The following is a 23,395-nucleotide window of genomic DNA, read 5'->3' on the forward strand; positions in this document are numbered from 1 at the left end:
CCATGCATCATGTAACTGATGCTCATGTAAAGCGCTCCAATACCTTTGGGTTGAGTTTGTGCTTTATTTTGAAAACTTCAGAAGAATCTACTAAGAGGTAAAAAGCAAACCCTTAACCTAATGAAAGATAGATATACATTTACTGGCTGATTTGTACAGAGTGAAACCAGAAAAACTGGATAAATCCCGACTACCCTGCTTAAATTGGGTGACATTTAGGCAAATATTTTATTTGACCAAAACTCTTTTTTCGTCATTATCTCGTATGAAAGCACTTTTGAATAAGTGAGTTCAGACTACCAGTTGTACAAAACATTTAACTTCTTAGTGCAGTGTTACAATGTGCCCTATCAATATCAAAGCTTCCACATGTTAAAGAAATACACATTTTTTAACTTTGAAGAGACTTTATCATATTTGACGTGGTTTCTTGTATGGTTTACATAACACATTTTCAGGGCTTGGCTCATGCACTATCTCTAAGATCCGAGCCAGACCATTGGCTCGGTCCTGGCTGGACTCTTTGGGCCCGATTCACAGAATGAACTTAAGACTCAATCCTAAACTTACTACTATTTTGGTATTCACAGAATGCACTTACTACTTTTGGGATTCACAGAATGAACTTACTACTTTTGGTATTCACAGAAGTAAGGATTTTGTCTTAAGTTTGTCTTAAGACAAACTTAAGACAAACTTAAGACAGACTTAAGACAAACTTAAGACAAAATCCTAACTTCTGTGAATACCAAAAGTAGTAAGTTCATTCTGTGAATGCCAAAAGTAGTAAGTGCATTCTGTGAATACCAAAATAGTAGTACGTTTAGGATTGAGTCTTAAGTTCATTCTGTGAATTGGGCCCTCCCTGTTAATTTGTTGACTCGCCCACCTCTGTCTGTGGAGACTTTCATCCTACTGAGGTGCACAAAAAGTACTGAGCTTTGTAATAATCCATGCCACCAGGGCATAAGGACTATGAAAGGATTCAGATTTCTAATATTTATTCTATCCGACCATATTTGTTAAGGGCATGCGCAGCATCAGAGGTGAAAGTGTGCTGTCCTAGCAGTGGCAGTGAGTGACAAAACAATTGGGCCAATATAGTTTTTTGTTGTTTTCTTTTTACAATTTAAGCACTAATGTAAGATACTGAAGCGAGATTACAGTCATAGTTTCTCCCCAAAATGCTAGATGTATTAAAAGAAGTTTTAAGCAATGCCATATACTTTTCAAAATCATCACTCTTTCAGAAGGCGGCTGGTAAAGAATTGAAGCGACAGCCACTTAATGCAAATGACAGGATGAAGAGACTTCCTGAACCCGAATATTTGCTTCTGAGATTTTTCTGCAATCACTGCCTGCAGTTCTTCCTTGTGAGGTTACTCAGCTCTTCTGGGTTAATTTATTTTGTTCTCATGAAAAAAGAGCAGTTGGCGCGCAACGTTCAGATAAAATGTCTCAGCAGAACAGCTGCCTTCCAATAGAGCTGAATATGCCAATAGAGAGTTGGCGTTTTCCCCGGGGTTCATGTTGCCATCTGCTAACGTGTAGCAACCATTTTCCATCTCTCCATCCCTATAGCTTCCTCGCTGTTTAAAGTTACAGTAATGGCGGCAATAGCATGCTGTGCTTTATGTGCTGTCGGCTCTGTAGTTGGGGCCAGCTGAGAAAAGGTCGGACTGGCCTTACGGGGCATCAGGCGTTTTCCCGGAAGGCTGGAATGGTGGGGCGGGTTTTGCTGTGGGGAGGGCTTGTTTTGTTACTGGGGGCCGGTTTTGCAGTGGTGCTGCTATGTGTGTGTGTGTGTGTATATATGCATATATAGACACATATATATTTATTATATATGTGTGTAGATAGATAGATAGATAGATAGATAGATAGATAGATAGATAGATAGAGAGCTAGTATTTTCCTTTGCACCAGACAAAGTAAAAATCTGCTCCAGAAAAGCACACTTTGAACTTGTCTCTGTCGTGGGGCAAACAACAATTCTGAAATGTCAATCCTTATATTATGTCCATCATGGTGGCGGCCATCTTTAGATTATGCCACAGCAAAAGACGTACGAAGCATTTCCCAGGGTTCAGAAAAGAAAACAGCTCATCCGTCTGAACAGAAATGAGCAGCGGAACAAAGGTGACAAAATAAATAAACTGCATAGAGGTAGGTAATGCCAGGTCGAGCTAGGGAATAGAATATCAGCATGAACGAGAAACTGTTTAGAGAACCTTCTACAGTATGCCGTTCAGGAAAACTATCACAAAAAAACATTGTTTCTCTTGCAATTACAAATTTTTAAATACATATTAACCAAATGAATGCAAAAACGATACATATATATACACAAATAATAAACAGCTGGTTATATGATACAGTACAAGTGCCATCTATTATGCATATATTTAACATATTCTTAAATATAACACCTTAATGCATTGAGCTGTAAAAACTGTTAACATCCACTCTGTTCCTTCAATCAGGATCAAGCACTAACCATCGCCTTTGTTACCCCCGACCCCACCTTCATTCCAATGTTATGCAATCTCCTACAACCTCTGTCAATTTAAATTAAAAATATTCAATAATATATACCACCACAGAGAAAATACATATATAACTAGAGCTTTTACAGGACCTCAGAGCGAAATGGGAACCCTTAAGCATCTCCTGACTTGTGTAAGATGATGTATGTCCTTGATGCCTCCTCTTACCATGGGTGTTGGGTACCGCATTTATCTCCCGAGATTCCTCGTTTATAGTCCACCAAAAGGTGTAGGTCATTTTAAAAAAAAGTGTCCCAAAATGGTGGTTATGACAGGAGTAGATGCTGATAAGACTTGCACATTGAAGGCAAAAATAATCCCCAACAGCCCAGACACAGGTATCGCGCAAAGCCCAAGAGGTGTTTACAAATAGAAAAAGAAAGACAGCACATCCCAATAGGACTAACCACTATTGCCTTCCCACTATCATTAAGGAGATAATGTTCCTGCTGATGAGGAAGCTGACCAAACCCATTTTCCCCCATTTGGTCTGCCCTAACACTTTCTGCGGCTGCATAGCATCACACTTTTCCTCCAACACAGCCAGACTTTTCCTTTGCCCTTCAAGTATCCAGTCCTTTCAGTATTCTAACCAAATGAGATTATTAGATGATGCATCTGGAAGGAGATGAACAGACTATCTCAAGGTTATGCTAAGTCCCATTTTGCATCATAGTTAGTCTAAGGACCACAAATAATGTCAGCCTGATATATAGACCAGTTTGACACTGAGAGTGCCATTGCCATCACAAACAGTGTATTGCTATACAGATGATCAGGCACAGAGTGTCTAGACTCTGCAGCATCTACCCAGGCTTGTGAATTTTAATTTTCATGGACCTGACAGTAAAGCAATGGCATCCATCAGCCACACTTCCCATGCTGGATATGACACCGTCTCAGGAATAAAAATGGGACATAAAGACACTCTGTCTATACAGCTCGCATATCTTGTCCACGTTGTGTATGGGCACTCGATTGCTGTCTTTGCAATTCAATAATGCAAACAGGCAATTGCCCTAGTAACTGGCTCCAATACAGATACATCATTTGAATGAGAATCCTGACTTGTTCCTACCTTGCTGGTGTGTCTCGGCTCTGGCGATTCCTTAATGTTGTTCCTTCTGTTGTGGGTCCAGATACCACAGGTCTTACCACTGTATGCTGTCACTGCAGGGATATGTGAATTGCTAGTCATTGAATGTGGGGCTGTTGCCACTGGTCTTACCATCTATGGTAAGGGCCTTATGAAAATCTATTATTTTTGATGTTCTCCGTTGTGTTTTTTGTTCTGGAAAAGTAGTATAACCTGCGTCACTTTGTCACTGTTGTTCTTCTAAGGCAGCTGTCTATGTGCAGGTTTTCTGGTCAGCGGAACAGAGTGCAGATACAGAAAATAAGAGTGCAGGTTTTACTTGCAGACTGCTGTATGACAGATTTGCTCCTATTTAAGATGTAATTTGACATTTAATTGATGCCATAAGATTGGATAGTGCTAAAAGAAGTACATTTGCAGTGGATAGGTTGTCAGTCAGTCAATCAACTTTATAAAAATTCCATAAAACTTACATTGAAAAGTATAAAATTTTAATATCGGAAAACAATTGGCTTACACATGCAGAAATAGTTTGCCCAATACTAACAGCACAGACAAAATAGTGGATAGGAAATTTGGACTGACAGGGCCATTGGTAAGGTTTAACTCCGGGTTTGAGTTTTATAGGACTTAGGAGAGAATTTTGAAGAGATACTATTTTTGCCTGAGCTCAGCCTGATCGCATTCCCAAAGGCATGCACATTTGTGTCTGGGGTTATACTTCATTGATACTTTTTGATGGCCCTGCATTCCAACTGCATCTTTGAATTAATGGCAAACAATGTCTTAATTGGGTGGAAGGAAAAGCCTGAGGCCTGCCAAGTCAGGACATCTCTGATTATATATGCTTTATTTCAACTATCTCCTTAGAAATGGAGGAACAAGAGATCCAGTGGAGTCAGGTCAAGCGTGGACCCATTTCCTTTGAAGCCCAGTGATTTGTACCTAGTAGGACCAGGGATTAAGCTGAGAGGCAGGAAACAGCCCTGCTAAACTGAGGCAGATAATTACCATTTGAATCTCTGGGTCCTAAAGCAATTCAAATTATTAAATGGTGCAAAGCAGTAGAAGAACCGTACTCAAAGTTGGAAGCCTGGGAATTATAGTAAGGTTGATAGGACTTCCCTACCACCAATTGACCAGTTTACCCTTGAAAACACCCTGCTTCACCTCCTCTAGTGAAAGAGTCTTCCTTGATCTTAAGAGAAAAGGAACTTACCTGCCCTTTACATTCATGAATTCCTGCCTTTCTTCTAAAAACCTTTGAAGAGAGATGTGTCCTGCTCTGCAAGAATGTCAGCTTCCTGCATTTTCACCTGTTCCGCTGACTCCCTGGAGGAATTCTAGTGGACAGTTTGGAGCTTACTTATCCTTCGTTTCACACATCCTTTTGAAAAACCATTGTGAACCCTGTGTACTCATGCAACACCTACATACAGACATATTTCTGCATTAGAAAAGAAGAGCAAACACAATTCCTAGTTGTTTTTAAATGAGGAAATTGTTTTCCCTCTTAGCAAAACCTTCCCCTACACACCTACACCAATTTTTGGTTTGTTTACTTTCTTTCCCTGTGTGATTTAGCCCTGCCCCTTGTCAGAAGTAAATTTCCCACTTTGCAAAGTGTGGGAAAGAGTCAAAAGAAATGTGTGGGTACCTCTAAACATACTATTCGTAGGTAGTCACAAACATCCAGAGTACTCGTGCCTTATAATGTCCATTTATTGCCCTAAGTGGGCGATTTACTCACATGGAAACATCTGTATAAGTAGATCCATTTAAGCGATCATAACCAATTTTTGTGACTTGCAAATGTTGATATGCACTCATAAGGTAAGCTATTTACACAAGTTACTCAAGGTTACTCATGCAATTAATTTTAGGAATGAGATCCATTTCAGGCATCCAACAAAATGCTTGTATTACTATGTTGCTTACAATGTGGTGTGCATGGTTCTTACTCTAGACAGAAAGAATTGCCACCCAGTCCTATGACGGTACTTCTTGTGTAGGTCAAAAACAGAGTACTGTTTCGGTCATGAGAATAATTTGTGACATAGTTACGTGATCTTTGAACACAGTACACACTTCTTAAACAAAGCATATCAAAATACAAACGCAGAAATGATGCATAAATTACTTTAGAAGACCACGGAAACAGAAGAACTTTGTAAAAATGATTGTAAGGAGAACAGTGTTATCAATGTTTTTGCGCCTTCTTGTAGATAATGCACGAAGAGCCGCCATTTTCTGTCAAATTTCTTGGAATACCTCCTTTATTTTGACGTGAATAGAAGGGGTTGTCAGATACCTCTAACTTTTTACCTTAGTCCTGCTGAAAGTCAGGTATTGTTTGCCGCCAGCAGAAGTATGATATTACCTTTATTCTTTTAGCCCCCCCTTCTCCATTCTGGAAAGTCTCTTCCATAACAAGTCGATTTATCATGGGGGGATGAATCATGCTTACTCCACTGTGACCAATTATCAAGAACACTTGCCTCCATGAAGGCCTGTAGGAATTGGTACACATCTGTCTGAAGGTCTTGTGGGACTACTTGGGCATTCACAGACAGCACTGAACTACACAAAATGGCAGACACAGATGTACAAAGATGAGTTCAACTGCATTCACGTTCAGCAGGTGGATCGCCCTCTAATTGCAATCAATGTATGAGGGTACTGTTTTAGCAATATTTAGAAATTCACACACCAGTTTTTCATTTATTCTCGACGAGTTTACCAAGTATGCTTCTGCTGAGCAATCAACCCGAGGGATGGGAGGGCGAGCACAGATTTGTACAACAGAAAAGATAAAAAAAGGCTCCTTCAGTAATTCTAAATGAGTAGTAAGAAATATATGGGCCAGGTATCACAAAGTAGGTGTTCCTTCACTTGCCTGGCTGCAGGTCCCCATGTCAACATCTGTGAGATGTTCACTATTCAGTGAAACCTTGAATGGATCATTTGGATGTTTACAGGGGAAACCTCTGTAACCTGCTACCGAAGGATGCAGCCAAGAGTTGGGAGATAAGGGTTATTTCCCTTTTTTCCACTGAACTTAGGGGACTTTGAGGCAACCACAAGAGTGTACATTTTTCAAATATAGCTTTCCATGTGGGAGAAATCAGAGCCCCCTTAAAAGCTTTAGGAAGAACATACATGCACTGACAGACCGTTGAGTTCAACAGTCGCCGTTTGATGCTACCAGTGACTCTTACTGTGCACCCGAAACAAATGTTTTCATCAATTGGGCTAATGACACCGATAAGCATATTGCACAACCAGCATAGGCACATACCTGTATTGTCCACCCTGTTAGATAAAGGCCTAGTTGGAGTACCCAGGTAAGTTAGGATGCTCAGCCATTATGGACTCCATCTCAAAACTGCACTTGAGAAGCTGCCTGTCTACCAGGATGGAATTTTGCGAGTGTCAAAGACATATGAGAGGTCAAAGAAAAAAGAGAAAGATCAAAGAAAAAAGAGCATCATCACCCCTTTCTTCTTATTTATTTTGATTTATTTTGAAAGTTTTATATAGCGCGAACAGGATCTTTGCAGATATCAGAGCGCTTTACACGGCTGGGAATGCCAGCAAGAGATTGGGGTTACATATAGGTAGAACAGCACATCAATAATATAAATATAACAGTTAAATGTGTGCATAGATAGTCAGTAGCATCGATAATACAGGTGAGATACATAGTCATAAAGTTCGAACAGCGATTTAAATGTGTGCGTAGATAGTAGTAGCAACAATAATTCAGGTGAAATACATAATCATACATGTTCATACATGCATAGAGTTCGAGCAAAGTAATACAGGTCGGAGTAGGGTCTTTCCAAAACAACGTTAATCGGTCAACTGTATTTGGCCATAAAAATAGCTTTTACTTCTTTCTTAAAAAGAGTGAAGGAGGAGATGAGCCTGGTTTCAGGGGGGAGTGAGTTCCAGATCTTGGGTGCCATTCCTGAGAAGGAGCGTTTATATGTTTTTACCTTCCGGAATCTTCGAGGTTTTAGCAGAAGATTGTCTGTGCCTCTAGTGATTCTAGAGCCGCCAGAGATTGACAGCTTCTGAGTGAGGTATCTGGGGGAGCTCAGGTGTAGAGCCTTGTGTGTCATGCAGGCGATTTTCAGATGTATTCTGGCTTCAAAAGGCAGCCAGTCCAGTGTTTTCAAATCAGGGGTGATGTGCGAGTGTTTTCTGATCCAGTGATGAGTCTGGCTGCAGCGTTTAGAGAGGCTCTTAGGGGTGCAGTGCTGGTTAATGGGAGACCGCAAAGGGCGGTGCTGCCGTATTCAATTCGAGGGATTACTAGAGCTTGTACTGCAGTTTGGAAGTCTTTGGCTGGCAGGAAGGGTTTAAGCTTCCTCAGTGTATTGATTTGGAAGTTCGCTCCCTTAGTAGCCTTGCTGATATGATGTTGCATGTTAAGGTTGGAGTCTAGGGTTATGCCTAAAGATTTCGCTGAGTCCACTATGATGGGTTGGACATTGAGTGCAGTTAACTGTTTAAGCCAGGTTTGCGTGATGGGGATCTTGGTGGGGGGTGTGATCAGCAGGAATTCTGTTTTTAGAGCATTGAGTTTGAGATGATTATCAGCAAGCCAGGATTGGGTGCTTCTGATCGTAGAGTTCAGTAGTACAATGTCGTTGGGGGATTGTACTTTGAGATATAGTTGGGTGTCATCTGCGTACATGTGAAAGAGTACATTGGATGCTTGGAGCAAGGTGGTGAGAGGTTCCATAACTAGGTTGAACAGGGTTGGTGATAGGGAAGATCCTTGTGGGACGCCTAGCGACACAGGTATTGGAGAGGACATCCGGTTGTTACTCTTGAATTTCTGCGACCTGTTGTGTAAAAAGGATGTGAACCACTTGAGAACAGTCCCAGAAAGACCCATTCTTGTGCTCAGAAGCTCGAGTAACTTCTCGTGTTTGACAGTGTCGAATGCCGAAGAGAGATCAAGCAGGATGAGGAGGCAGGTATCACCTTGATCTAGAATTTGAAGGGCGTCGTCAATTATGTGCGTCATAGCTGTTTCAGTGCTGTGTCCTGCTCGGAAACCTGATTGATGCGGGTTGAGGAGATCAAACAAGTCGATATGTTTAGTCAGTTGTAGTTGAGCGCATTGTTCCAGTAATTTGGCGAGAGTGGGAATATTGGTAATGGGACGGTAGTTGTTTAAGTCGGATGGGTCGGCAGTAGGTTTCTTTAGCAAAGGTGTGACTTGTCCAATTTTGAGGGAGTCAGGGAAAGTTCCTTCTTGGAGCGAGCTGTTGATGATTTTAGTCCAGAGGGGAAGGAGCAGAGGGATGAAATCTTTGACAGCGTTGGCAGGGAGGGGATCCGAGAGGTGATTGGAAGGTTTCAAGGTGCTGAGCAGTTTGCCTATTTCTTCTTCGGAGTAGGTTTCAAAGGTTGACCAAGTTGCATTGTTTTTAGGTTCGGTGGGTGTTATGCAATTGAGAGTGCTGTGGAGTCTTGCGTCCGCGCGGAGGTCATTCTTTATGTTGTCAGTTTTTTGGGTAAAGAAAGTGGCGAAGTCATCACATGAGGGTGCTTCGTGCAAGGTACTGACAGGTTGGGGTTGTTCCTTGGCCTGTGTTCTGATTAACTCAAACAGTTTTCTAGGGCGATTTTTTGCTTGGTCAAGCTGGCGGCTGAAAAAGTTTGCTTTCGAGCGCTTTATTTTCCTGAAGTAGGCGTTTCTCTTTGTCTTCAGGGTTTTTAGGTGTAGTGCAGAGGGAGCTGTCCTCCAGGTGCGCTCTGCCAGTCTCATGGCTCGTCTATCTTCATTGAGACTCCCGTCGTACCATGGTTTGGAGATTTTAGCGGGGACTCTTTTTAGCTGCATGGGAGCAGCCTCATTAATTATTGAGGTCACTGCGCTATGATAGTGGTCAGTCAGAGATTGGACATCTGTAACGCCAGTAGGGGGGAGTAGGAGGTCGCGACTGTTCTGAGGTAAGGATAATGGGTTGAGTCTTTTCAGGTCTCTTTTCCAGACTTTAGGTCTGGTGGGTTGAACAGAGTTGAGTTTGACTTTTTCATTGATGTGAAATGTAACAATATGATGGTCTGACCAGTCACAGCGTTGAATAGCCTCAAGTTGAGTAGCGCCCTCTTTGGCGATGATAAGGTCGAGGATAGCGCCTTTCTCGTGGGTCGGGCTGTTGCATAGTTGTGTGAGGTCCAGGGCGCTGAGGAAGCTTTTAAGACTATTTACCACCGCATCGTTGAGATCGTTCCAATGGAGGTTTGAAGGACTGGGTTCTTTAAGACCCAGCGGTGCCAGGGCACAACACCTGAAACCTTCGTGGGTAACCTGCTCCGGCGTAAGAATCACAGAGACACGGGACACTTCCTTCGGCGCCAAAGATTCAAGGTTTATTTACTGCAGGGAACACAGAAGTCACGACAAGTACACCACGTGCAACTTGGGGAGACTGCTTCAAATTGGTTCTGTGGATCGCTCCTTTTATACAGTTTTTACCCATAGGACAACATGGTACACAAAAGTTTACAACCCGGTTCTCATCATTATCCCCCAGAGGGGTCGCTTTGGTCACTTTGAAACACATGAGGTCCGGAACATAAGTGCGGAAACATTTGGCGGTTCCCAACTGTAAAAACCCATCTTCCCACCATTAGCAAATTCCAATCAGCAGTAAAACAGATCGAAGTAGGAACAAAGACAGGTGCGGGGGAAGACGGAGACAGTGGGGAGATCGGAAAGGGTGTAAAAGGGGAGGTATCGAGAAACACGAGATACAGGCATCAAAGGGACGTGCCTAATGAGATGCACGGCTGAGACAATAAGTCCGTGCTGCAAGATGAGCCTCGAGCGGCGCCATCTGCCTTACAGTAGTAACCCCCTCGTCATAAAGACACTTACAAAGAACATGTGTCTTCCGCAAATATCTTGGGAGTCCCAGGGTCGCGAAGCAGACAGCGTCCGTTCGCTGGCTACTTGAGGGCAAGAGACAAAATGGATGCCGTATCTAAGATGGAACCCGTGGGTACAGATGAAAAAAACCCACATAACAAACGAACGGTTTAAGCTAGCACAGCAAAACTGCGCACACTTACTAAACTCGTCATTTGCGGTTCATAGATACCAGACTCGACCATATTCGTGCGAGTCGAAAGCACCACTTACAATTGTCACGGAACCTCAGACGCTCCTTTTGCCCTCATGTAGGCAAGCACTAGTCGGAATCATATTCGATATTCATCAAACCATCGAGATGTTGCTGTAGCATAGCTCTGTCCAATCGAGTCCCCTTGGTAACAGGTGGTTGTCTTATACACGTTGTAGCACAGAGGCCACATAAGGCAGGGCCACACTGCACACAAAGGCAACACGTGAACAGGAACACTACAACGACTCCGATGATCATCAGAATTTTCCAACCCCAAGTCGACATCAGGCCCCAAAACCATCCAAGTAGCGTCCAATCCCCTACATCCACGTGTATGGATTCGGAGATCTTATGCAACCTCGAGATGGCTTGATAGACAGTAGGAGCATTATCTGGAATGAAAATGCAGCAGCTCGAATGGATCACCTTACATACCCCACCTCGATCTGCTAAGATGACATCTAAAACCATACGGTTTTGTAACGTCATAAGTCTCTCCGCCTGAAGTTCTGTGGTGATATTACCAAGGGCACTGGCAGTAATATTAGCTGTTGATTCTACCACTCGAGTCAACTGTCTCAGGTTCCTACTATTAACCATAGGTCCCCAAAACGGGAGGAAACCCTTGAAAAAGTCTCCTGCCTCTTGACCGGCAGTATCCTCTTCGCTAATTACGCCTCTCACAACTCTAGTCTTGTGATAATCGGCATCTACGGTAAACGTCGGAGGCAACAGATTTGCAATGAAACATGAGCCCATGAAGTCAGCGGGCAACCATGCATATGCGCGATCATAGCAGATAAAGTATGTACCCTTGGCAGCCAGGAACACAGGGGACGAGAACATTGGCAGAATGTAATTTTCAGTGCAAGAACTTGCTCCAAGTCGGGCTTGCGATCGTCGGCCACGACCCATAAGACAAAAATTACCTGTGTGGGGTACGACCCATATTGGAGGCGAGCTTTTGAGCTGCTTTTCGCTAGTGAACACACTATATTCACCTCTACTTAGGACTCTATAGGCTTGTACCTCTTCTTCGGGAATGAGCGAGGGATCATAGATATCGCTATCTAAATCCTCTATTGCTATCGACAAAGGTTTTTGATACGAGGTAGGACCAGAGTAGGGGGAACGTGGTTCTCGAATGGGGTGGAAACCCAGTGCGCTTCGAAACATTGTTTGAAATGCTCGAGCTGACCCTTGGGAACTATACGGTAACACCAGATATGGAATTCCCTTATCCGTAGTATGTGGCATCAATCCACACACCCAACAATTAGTAGTGTTAACCACTAACTGATGCTGATGAAGGAGCTGAATAAAGGAATTGTTGCGGAATTCTACACGTCTAGCCTGCTCGTGTTCGGGTAACATGTGAAAGGAATGGGGAGAAACAGTAGAGGTAAGTTTAGGGTCAGGAGTAGGAGTAGGTGTAGCAGAAGGTAAGAAGTAAGACATCGTATAATACACCCCACCCGCCAATAATGTTGAAATAGTCAAAAACAATACAAACAGTTGGAATATAAAACATTTGGTACGACTGAGTTGCTGCAGCTTGAATCGATGAACTTGAGCTCCCTCCAAATCATTCAGCTTCGAGAATGCCATTCCCTACGACCGTCCGCAACGTTTCTTGACGCACTTCGTTCTGTGTAGCAATAGTCAATCCCTAGGAGTTCCCAGGAACCGACGGCCTTTAACCTAACGTCAAGACCTACTATCCAGAAGGAAGTACGCGCGCGGCCCTACGGCCTTCAATGCACAATATGTATATATGCAAAAACAAAGTCTCTCAACTGTGGAAGCAAAAAGTACAAGGAATGAAGCTCAATATATATATGTATATACAAGAATATTTACAGTAATACGAAGGTTCAAAACTGATCACGGAAAACGGGATTATGCAGTTGTCAATACAACAAAACCGAATCTTTTATTTGTCCTTAGTGCGAGATCGCAAAAAGTATCGTGTTTTCCCAGAACGTGTCTGCTCGTCAAACAAAGGATCCGTTGAGGAGACAGCGTCCTGCTGATCAGTTGAGTGTTCTGGTCTTGAGTCTTTTGATGCTAATTGTTCAACAGTGTCTTTCTGCTGCGCTGGGGATTCTCCAACAGGCCGTGCGTCGCTAAAAGGTACAAACGCCGACAATGTTTCTGTTTCCGTTGACGCAATGCCTCTCCTTACCCACGGGTCTGCCGGCAAAGGAATAGGGACTCGTTTGGTGTGGGTGGCATGCACCCAATTCTTACGTCCCTCGAGACGAACGGCAGTCCTCGTGGCCAGGAGCACTTGATAGGGTCCGGTGAACCTCGGGTCTAGGTTGTTTTTTCGTGAAAAGTTTCTTGTCACCACCCAGTCTCCGGGCTGGAGGGTCCGGGCTGGTGGCCTGGACCCTCTGTCTGCGTCGGCAATGCGTCGTAAACCTGTTGGTGAATTAACCTCAGTTTAGCAGTCAAGTCATGTAGATAATCGATCAACATTGGGTACTCAAGATCAGAAAACATTCCTGGCCTAGGAACCCCCCACACATTCGCAGGACGGCCGAACACTATTTCATAGGGACTAAGCCCTACTCGGGAGTGTACAGTCGCCCTAGTTGACAGTAATGCTAAAGGTAAAGCGTCAGGCCACGAAAGACCAGTCGTAGCTTGAATCTTCGCTATTTTTAGTTTAAGGGTGCCATTGTACCCTTCAACCAAACCAGCTGACTGGGGATGATTGGCGCTGTGGAATTTCTGATTAATTCCAAGGCCCTTACACACACTCTTCATCACACTTCCAACAAACTCACTTCCGTTATCTGACCACACGACTCTAGGCATTCCATACCGAGGAAAATATTCCTTCAGTAGGATTTTCGCAGTAGACAAAGCAGTATTGTCTTTGAGAGGATAGGCCTCGATCCATCGAGAGAATGCGCAAACCACAACTAAAACGTATTTCAGGTTGTTGCATCTCTCCATATGGATGAAGTCCAACTGAATCACCTCAAAGGGATACGAAGGGGGAGCAAAACTGCCAGGAGGAGTTGGGGTTCCTTTGCCAGGATTGTACATCATACACACCATACAATTCTTCACCAAGCGTTCAGCACATTTCGTAATGCCATCATTCTTCCACACCGGAGACAGCAACTTACAAATACCTTTCACGCTGATATGTGCTAACCCATGTGCCATTGTCACAACGGCCAGCACATACGCATCGGGCAACAACCATCTTTTCTGATCCGACAAATCAATCCAACAACCATTCGCATCCAACTTTCCCGTACTTTCTTTCCACTTCGCCTTTTCAGTCTCAGTGGCCTCATTCTGAATTTCTTTCACACTTTCGATAGTGTCCTCACACATGCTCGATTCTGTAGGCCACCTAACCGAACTCGTCACATACATTCGAGTGCTAAGGTTTCGGGCAGTCTCCTTAGCGATCTCGTCTGCAAACGCATTACCACGACCAACATCATCCGTCACCTTACGATGTGCACTACATTTAACAATCGCTACTTGCTTAGGCAACGTCAGTGCATCCAAAAGATCATTCACAAGTTGGCCATGCTGAATCTTCGTACCGTGCGACGTCAAGAAACCTCTCTCTCTCCACAATCGTCCAAAACTATGTGCAACACCAAATGCATACTGACTGTCAGTGTACACATTCACACGCTTATCTTTCGCTAACACACACGCTCTGGTGAGAGCAATCAATTCTGCAGCTTGGGCAGAATTCTGATTCAACCTTGCAGTCTCAACAACAGTATTCAACGTTACAACAGCATAAGCGGTAGTCACATCGCCATTCGGCAACTTAAAACATGACCCATCCACATACAGTGTGCCATCCGGATCTTCCAATGGGGTGTTTTTAAGGTCCACTCGACCTTTTGTTTCCTCTTCAGTCCTCAAGTAGCAATCATGCTCCGCTACTTCATCTGACTCCGTGCTAATTGGTAACAGAGTCGCCGGGTTCAGAACATTACAACGTTTTATTTGAACATGGCTTGCCAACAACGTCAACTCATACCCAGACAACCGCGCACTCGTCAAGTGTTGAGTTTTCGTTCGATTCAAAAGAGTATCGACTGCATGCGGAACCATCACCGTAAGCATATTATCCATGACCAATCCTGCTGATTGTCGGATGGAGACCGCAGCTGCCGCAGTTGCTCTTAAACAACTCGGCAATGCTCCAGCTACTGGGTCCAAGGTCGAGGAAAAATATGCACATGGACGCTGCTTACCACCAAAAGGTTGCGTCAAGACACTCAAAGCACAACCTTCTCTCTCGTGAACATATAATGTAAAAGGCTTACTGTAGTCAGGAGTACCTAACACAGGAGCCGAACACAATGAATCACGCAGTTCAGAAAAACTTTTCTGACATTCTTCCGTCCATGGTAAAGGAGTTGAAACATCCTTGCACGTAAGAGCCACCAATGGTTTCGCTAGCAATGAAAAATTAGGAATCCATTGCCTGCAGTACGACGTGATACCTAGAAAGGCACGTACATCTCTTTGGGTTTTTGGCACAGCCATTCGCGCAATCGCTGCAATTCTCTCTGGGGTCAATCTCCTTCCCTCCTTTGACAATAAGTGACCAAGATAGGTTACTTCTTGACAACAATATTGGAGTTTAGTAGGTGACACCTTGTGATTCAACTCACAGAGATGTTGCAGCAACGACACCGTAGCAATTTTGCAAATGTCCTGAGTATCGGCTGCTACCAATAAATCATCGACGTATTGGATTAGGGCCGCACCAACCGGCAACTTGAACGCATCCAGTTGACCCTTCAAGGCTTGACTGTAAATCGATGGACTTTCACAGTAGCCCTGAGGAGCGCGCTTGAACCGGAAGCTACGTCCACCGAGAGAGAAACCAAAAAGGTCCCTGCTCTCTTCGGCAATCGGGATGCTGAAAAACGCATTTTTCAAATCAATCACCGAAAACCACGATGCAGAAGCCGGAATCAGAGTCAGTAGCGCCGTGATGTCGGGCACAACAGGGAATTGAGGAACCACAATTTTATCCACCTCCCGTAAATCGATAACAAAACGATAAACAGGTGGTTTTGAAGGATCAGTACGTTTAAGAATAGGCAGCACAGGGCTGTTGCACACGTTTCCCCGTGTCTCTTCAATAACATCTTTCTCAATCAGATCATAAATGATCGCCAACAGTGCTCGTTCACCATCAAGGGAGATACGATATTGGGGAATACGTGGCAAACGCACATTAGATTTCAACTGAACAACATAGGGCGAGATATCAAGTAGGCCCACATCATTCGGACCCGTTGCCCACAAAGACGCAGGAAGAGAACTCAATTCCGGTGGGAGCTTGTCGAGAGACAAGTACATGGGAGAGACAACCCTTTCTCCTAACGTAAGCTTTACACCCGCAGGAGAACAATACAAAGTTGCGTACAAACGTTTAAGCAAATCCAGGCCCAAAAGATTTTCACCACAACCTGTGGTTAGAATCAATGGAGCTTCTAGCTCACGTGGTCCAATTTTAAGGCGCAAAGGGCGTGAAACTGGATTGCTAACGGGGGCGCCAGAGAATCCAACGGAAACATTTGTTAAGCCAGACAAAGGTGCGCCAGGGAGTTTCGAATGCTGAATAGAACTTTTCGCTGCACCAGTGTCCAACAGAAAAGGCTCAACGACGCCCGATGTAGCAACTGCAACGTAAGGCCCTCTCTGATCAACCGGAACTGATACCACTCCCTCTCCTTGTCTTTGGCTGTCCTAGTAATTACTGTCGTCAGTCCCCTGATTGACGTAATAGTCGTCTACATTGTACTGCGCAGATCGCCCTTGCGATGATCCACGTTGATCGAAACAATTATTAGAATTAGAGGAGTTATCTGAGCGATCGTTCTGAGTACCACGACCTCTACCACGTGATGCCTGTTGCGAACCACCACGACCTCCTCTAGATGAGTTACCACTATTACGTTCATTCAAAACAGGGCAATTCAATTTAATATGTCCCTCCTGTCTACAATAAGCACATTGATTGTACCCTAACGATGATCTTTGGGAGGAGGAGTCATTACGTGGCTGCGATCGATTCGATTGCGGCTGCGATCTATTCTGCTGGGGTGCATTCTGATTCGAACGCGGAGGATATGCTTGTTGAAGCAACACTTTAGTTTTTAGCTCTTTCGTCTTTTTATCAGCACGGTCGTTCTCTTCCTTCTCCCTATTCTCATAATATTGTGCTGTAGCCAATATCTGAGCAGAGGTAGAAACGGCCCATGCACTTTCCGAATTCTTTAATTTATTGCTCAAATCGGGCAATAAGTTCGAAACAAATTTATCCACAAACAATCTCTGTCCACCCTCGGTACCCATATCCTGTCCACTATGGTCAATGAATGCTTCCTCAAACCTCGTAAAGAAGTCGGAAACACTCTCATCTTTCTTCTGCTTGCAAGCTGACAATTTGTCCCAGTTTACTCTCATAGCTGGCATAAGCGTTTTCATTAATGTAATTATTCGCTGGGGAAGAGCAGCAATCAACTGTTCAGGCTTAGCACCACCAACTTGCAACCCATCCGCCGCTACGATGGCCGTCCAATCACCACCTAACTCGGTCGCGTGATTTTCCTGACGAATCTTAGCCCATACCGGTTGCGGTACAACATTGCCAAACAACATATCGATATCGGCAAGATTCATTACCGTAGCATCTACGAGCTGCGATAACTCTTTGTAATACCCTGCAGGATTTTTGCGAGGGTCAGGCAAGGATTGCTTCACCTGGAACACTTCCGATCTTTTCCATGGGAGATGTATCCATACTCTCTGGAAATATGGCGGGACCGGAGGGGCAGCTGCGGGGTTACCTGGCATCCAAACCGGTGGAACTTCACGCATGGGATATTGGCCAGACTCATCTGGTTGTCCTTCAATATCCTCAACAAACAAGGCATGGGGTATCGGAGCGGGACGAAAAGATAGCAACCGCTCAATAGCACGTCGAACGTTAGTATCTACTATCAGTCCATTTGCGAACTGAAGCTGAAGCTCAGACAGGGCGGTCAGCACCTCGTCAGGCGCATCGGCCACTATCTGATCATGAAGGAACTTACACATTTCATTAAACACATATCTCTGGGTTGGTATATTAAACTGACAAAACATTTCAAGGACAACACGGGGTGGATTTCTAAGAGGGTTTACCATCCAACCCATCGCCATATTATATAGCGCAACACGTTCTCTGTTTCCAGGAAACTGACTACGTCTCTGAGGACCATCAGAACCAGCGGACCCATGAACAGGCCCGAGCGAATGAAAGAAGCTAACCGCAAGGGGAGAATTACGACTACGAGTAGAGGGAGAAAGATACGACACAGGACTAACAAGAGAAGGAGTAGAGACAGTAGCAACAGCAGGAGTTAACAAAACAGGAGCAGTAGCAGCAGCAGGAGTATGTGGAAGTGGAGGAGCAGTAGGGACAGAAACAGGCAAAGGAGCAGGAACAGTCGGAAGGGCGGGTACAGGCTGAGGAACAGGCGGAGGAACAATAGGCGGAAGAATAGGTACGGCAGGGACCACAGGAGCTGCAGCTGGGGTACCCTGTACGTACGGAGGTGGCGACTTCATAAGATAAGACATTAAAGGATCCTCAACTGGCTCTTCCTTCTTTTCTGACTCCGTAGGCAAAGCGGGATAACATTTATCTACAGTCATACGCTGTAATCTGTCAAACACTTCCTTATCCTTAACCTCCTTATCATGCTGATATTGCTCTGCTTTCTTTACTATGGTAGCAACAGTATCTCGATGATTACGTTTATTTTGTCTGATTTCTTTCTGTCGGGCTTCTTTGCGCCACAACCGAAAGGCATCAAACATGGCCGGCCTTGACTTTCTTTCGAACAATTTAATCTCTAGATTATCTAAGATCGGCGCCTCGAAGCTACCATGAGGTGGCCAACGAAGGTCGCCGTCCTTTTTCGTATATTTAATCCAGTAATCATTAAAGGTAATTGGGCCTAGCCCATGCTTACTGTACAGGTCATAAGTGGGAGTTCCAACCGGAGGTATCGGACACGAGTCCTCCAGTCGGGAATCCACACCACAAGGTCTGAAACAACTAAACAAAGTACTGCGGCCAGGCATCTTGCACACTAGCCGAGTTTCACAAACTTCAAGAGTTACGGGATTTACCAAGTCCCAGCAAAGAACAAAACCCTCGGTCTTTGGCGGCTGCAGTCGTCAAACAACACAACAAAGTACGCTAGCAAGGTGTCACCGACAAAAACACTCACACAGCGTTAACAACAAAACACTCGCTAAAGTGTCAACAACCAAGAACTCTGGGAGCGACCCACAAATACTTAACTCAAAGATCAATGGCGTCACCAGGAAGGCCCGTCTATCGTCTCGCTATACCAAGGTCTACGCCAGGCGCCAAAACAGGTCTACAGTCAGGGCAGCAGTCCGTCGCAGCCGTCCGGAGGCGGGAATCTTCGCGGGAAAAGTCTTCGGGCCACTTATTTCGACAACTGGATCGATGAAGCGGAGTGCACCTTCCCTCGGAGATTTCACACGAAGTTCCTCACGATCGTCGGGCTTGGACCGGTACCACTGATGCAGCCCTACGTTGGGCGCCAACTGAAGGACTGGGTTCTTTAAGACCCAGCGGTGCCAGGGCACAACACCTGAAACCTTCGTGGGTAACCTGCTCCGGCGTAAGAATCACAGAGACACGGGACACTTCCTTCGGCGCCAAAGATTCAAGGTTTATTTACTGCAGGGAACACAGAAGTCACGACAAGTACACCACGTGCAACTTGGGGAGACTGCTTCAAATTGGTTCTGTGGATCGCTCCTTTTATACAGTTTTTACCCATAGGACAACATGGTACACAAAAGTTTACAACCCGGTTCTCATCATTATCCCCCAGAGGGGTCGCTTTGGTCACTTTGAAACACATGAGGTCCGGAACATAAGTGCGGAAACATTTGGCGGTTCCCAACTGTAAAAACCCATCTTCCCACCATTAGCAAATTCCAATCAGCAGTAAAACAGATCGAAGTAGGAACAAAGACAGGTGCGGGGGAAGACGGAGACAGTGGGGAGATCGGAAAGGGTGTAAAAGGGGAGGTATCGAGAAACACGAGATACAGGCATCAAAGGGACGTGCCTAATGAGATGCACGGCTGAGACAATAAGTCCGTGCGGCAAGATGAGCCTCGAGCGGCGCCATCTGCCTTACAGTAGTAACCCCCTCGTCATAAAGACACTTACAAAGAACATGTGTCTTCCGCAAATATCTTGGGAGTCCCAGGGTCGCGAAGCGGACAGCGTCCGTTCGCTGGCTACTTGAGGGCAAGAGACAAAATGGATGCCGTATCTAAGATGGAACCCGTGGGTACAGATGAAAAAAACCCACATAACAAACGAACGGTTTAAGCTAGCACAGCAAAACTGCGCACACTTACTAAACTCGTCATTTGCGGTTCATAGATACCAGACTCGACCATATTCGTGCGAGTCGAAAGCACCACTTACAATTGTCACGGAACCTCAGGTTGAAGTCGCCCAGGTATATTTGGGTGAGCTGTCGTCCTGCGTTGGATGAAATCAGGTCCATCATTTGCTGGGCGAAGGTGAGGTGGTCTCTGGGAAGGTGGTAAATGCTATGGAGAGAGCATATCGGTTTGCCATCACTGATGACATCGAGGCAGATGTATTCGCAGGAAGTTGGAGAGGGTAGGGACGGCACGGGGACTTTCAGAACAGAAAGGCTGTTCCTGTATATGCATGCGATACCGCCACCTATCTTGCCAGACCTGTCAAGCCTAATGATGTGGTAGTTAGGGGGGACCAGAATGTCCATTATAGGTGTAGAGGATTCGGTTAACCAGGTTTCAGTCAGGATGATTAGGTCGAGGTCCAATCTGAGGATGAGTCAGCGATGGCGGCGGAGTGTTTAGAAGCCGATCTGCAGTTTATGAGAGTGCATTTGAGACGGGGTGTGTCTGGAGAGGAAGAGGGTGCTAGAGAGAGTGGGACTTTTCTAAGGTTATTTGGGACGGATATTCTGTTGTTAAGAGTGGAGGATCTACGGGGGTTTGAGTGTATTGTGGGGATGGGGAGGTGCGGAGCCGTTGTGAGGTTTAGGGGAGCTTGGTCGTAGGAGCGGAGGAGGGAGAGAGTGTCGAGGTCCGAGTGGGGGTTGCATGTACGGAGGGGGCGGTTGTTGCGATTGTGGGCGGGGATCGCGGTCCAGTGAGTGTGGCGGTTGTGCTTGTTGCGATTGTGGGCATGGATCGCGGTCCGGTGAGTGGGACATGGCTTAGGAGCATCGTCAGGACGGGAGGGGAGCATGTTGAGATGGGAGGTGGTGGTGAGTGAGGCGGTTCTAGGGGGTGTGGTGATCAGCTCTTTGATGATGTGCATGTCTTCCTTGATAGTGTGAATTTCTTCTTTGAGTTGTAGGAGGAAGGACATAATCTTGTCCAGCGTGGGGAGAGTATTAGTGCTGGGGGTGGAAGTCATGGTTGGGTGGCTGACCTGGGAGTCACCACCTTTTGGGGACTAACTTATATCACAACCAAGACCTTTTATTACATAGTAGCTTGATGTATAGCCTAACTCAATTTATTCATAAACCATCCAGATTTGGAATACAGGCTTTCAAATCACAACTTTGAGCATTTATTTCTGATTCAGAGTGAGGGTGGCTACCTCAAAGCCAGCTCACAATTCCAGTCCTAAACTTTTCACCTACAATTCCTTGCTTTCATGTAAGTTTAGCTAATTAGCATCACATAATCAAAACAAAACTACAACCCAAAAAGGCATTAGGCTGTCACTTAAAAGTCCAGGACTAGAAAAGTGTCCGTTATGACCTAGAGGGAGTTGGTGAACGTATTCAAAGTCCTTTTCGACACGTGTGAAGTTAGACAAGAATCTGACTCAACAGTTGAGTACAACCTTCCTCACACCTTCCATTTTCATTTCTTATGTTAAACTGAATCAAAAGATCGGACAAGTGGCCAGGCAGAAACACACCCAATCAGACTGCAGCAGAGCCATTAGATTTCAGATTACAATACGCTGAATAGCAAACAACCGAGACTGCAGGTGGGGGATCAATGGGTGAAATGCAAAGCCAGCGTGTGGACCACTTAACAACTCACACCATCCCTCAAAGATGCATTACAGCACCATTTCACGAGATTGTTGTGCTTCACCAGACACAATGGAAATCAATTGTATCTGGACATAAGAATGGCTGGTTCCTTTCACTGGAAGGACTTATTTACTCCGAATGTGGTTAAGCTGTGCAATAGATTGCTAGTGTGGAAATCCTTAGCAATTCTCCTAACTGCATTAGCGGGCACTTAACTCAGTCACCACTGCATATTACATGAGGCGTCACCAGGATTCATTAGTCAAACTCCTCAAAACGCTGTTTCGGGCAAAGCACTAAAAATAGATGTGCTGAGGACTTCTGTTTTTCCCACGGTTTGTGACTAAACAAAAAATGAAGGGACAAAACATACCGTGAAGAAAATTGGGAATAGTATTTTGCAGAAAGTATGTTATAGGCTCAGCCATGTCTGGAGCGAATGATCTAATAACATACATTTATATTTATAAAATAATATTGACACATGAAAAAAAGTATGTGTCAGTGGTATTTTAGGTGCACGGGTTTTCTGTTTTCAAACTGCTAGCCAAAGCTGACAGAGACCATAGTGCCCCTATAACGAGTGCCGTCGAGGTATTTTCTATTAATTTGCCCTTAGAGAAAAAGGCCGCTGCTGCCTTTTGCAAAATTAGTCAAAGCCGCCTGAAGAGTCACCGTCTGTAAAAGTAGGCAAACATATGACGGCTCTGACTGCCAGGGACTGTGCACGTGCAGATGCCTTTGCAAGACAGAGCTCGAGAACTGCGACTGGGCTTCATTTAAGCATCTAATTGTCAACACCAGGGCTCGTCCCAGTCTGCCACATGGTGGTGCTGCTAAAAATGACTATTGACTGCTTTTCCAAGCCATTCTTATTGCTCTGAGGGCCTAGAGTCGGTTGAATTATCACAATTGTAAGAGTGTGATGGTTAGTAGCTGTGCTTGCATAATAATAATAATAATCCACATTTGTAAAGCGCACAATCACCGGTAAGGGTCTCTAGGCGCTGGGGGCCGTCGGGTAGATTAAGCAATCTATTGCCCAGAGTCACATGGTGCTGGGCTAATCTGCCGCCGGCCCTGGGGATCGAACCGTGATCCCCAGATTCCGGAGTCAGTCACCCTGGCCGCGGCGCCACACCTCTCCCACTTGCACTGTCATTGGATGCTGGCAGGGGCAATGGATGGTGCAAACTTCAGTGGCCTCCTGATGAGGGCCCTGGCACTTATTTTGTTTTACAAATTAAGTACTGGTGTCACATGAGTCCATTGCAAAATGAACGAATGACTGTTAGTGGGGTCTGGCTCCGATCATCCGGACATTGTCATAGTGGAGAGAACCCATTCTCCCAGCCTTTACAACTCTACTGAATATCACAAAGCGTGTAGTTGTAGACAGAGCTACTGTTTTGGGCTTCATCACCCTCCCTCATGGGGATTTTACCT

General features: G+C 45.0%; 1 protein-coding gene across 7 annotated transcripts in view; it reads right to left on the reverse strand.

The window, feature by feature from the left end:
- GRIA4 (glutamate ionotropic receptor AMPA type subunit 4) overlaps nucleotides 1-23,395 on the reverse strand; it is a 969,207-nt gene that overhangs the window by 640,083 nt on the left and 305,729 nt on the right. The window lies entirely within an intron of this gene.

Source organism: Lissotriton vulgaris, chromosome 8 (assembly GCF_964263255.1).
Source record: "Lissotriton vulgaris chromosome 8, aLisVul1.2, whole genome shotgun sequence".
NCBI classification, from domain to species: Eukaryota; Metazoa; Chordata; class Amphibia; order Caudata; family Salamandridae; genus Lissotriton; species Lissotriton vulgaris.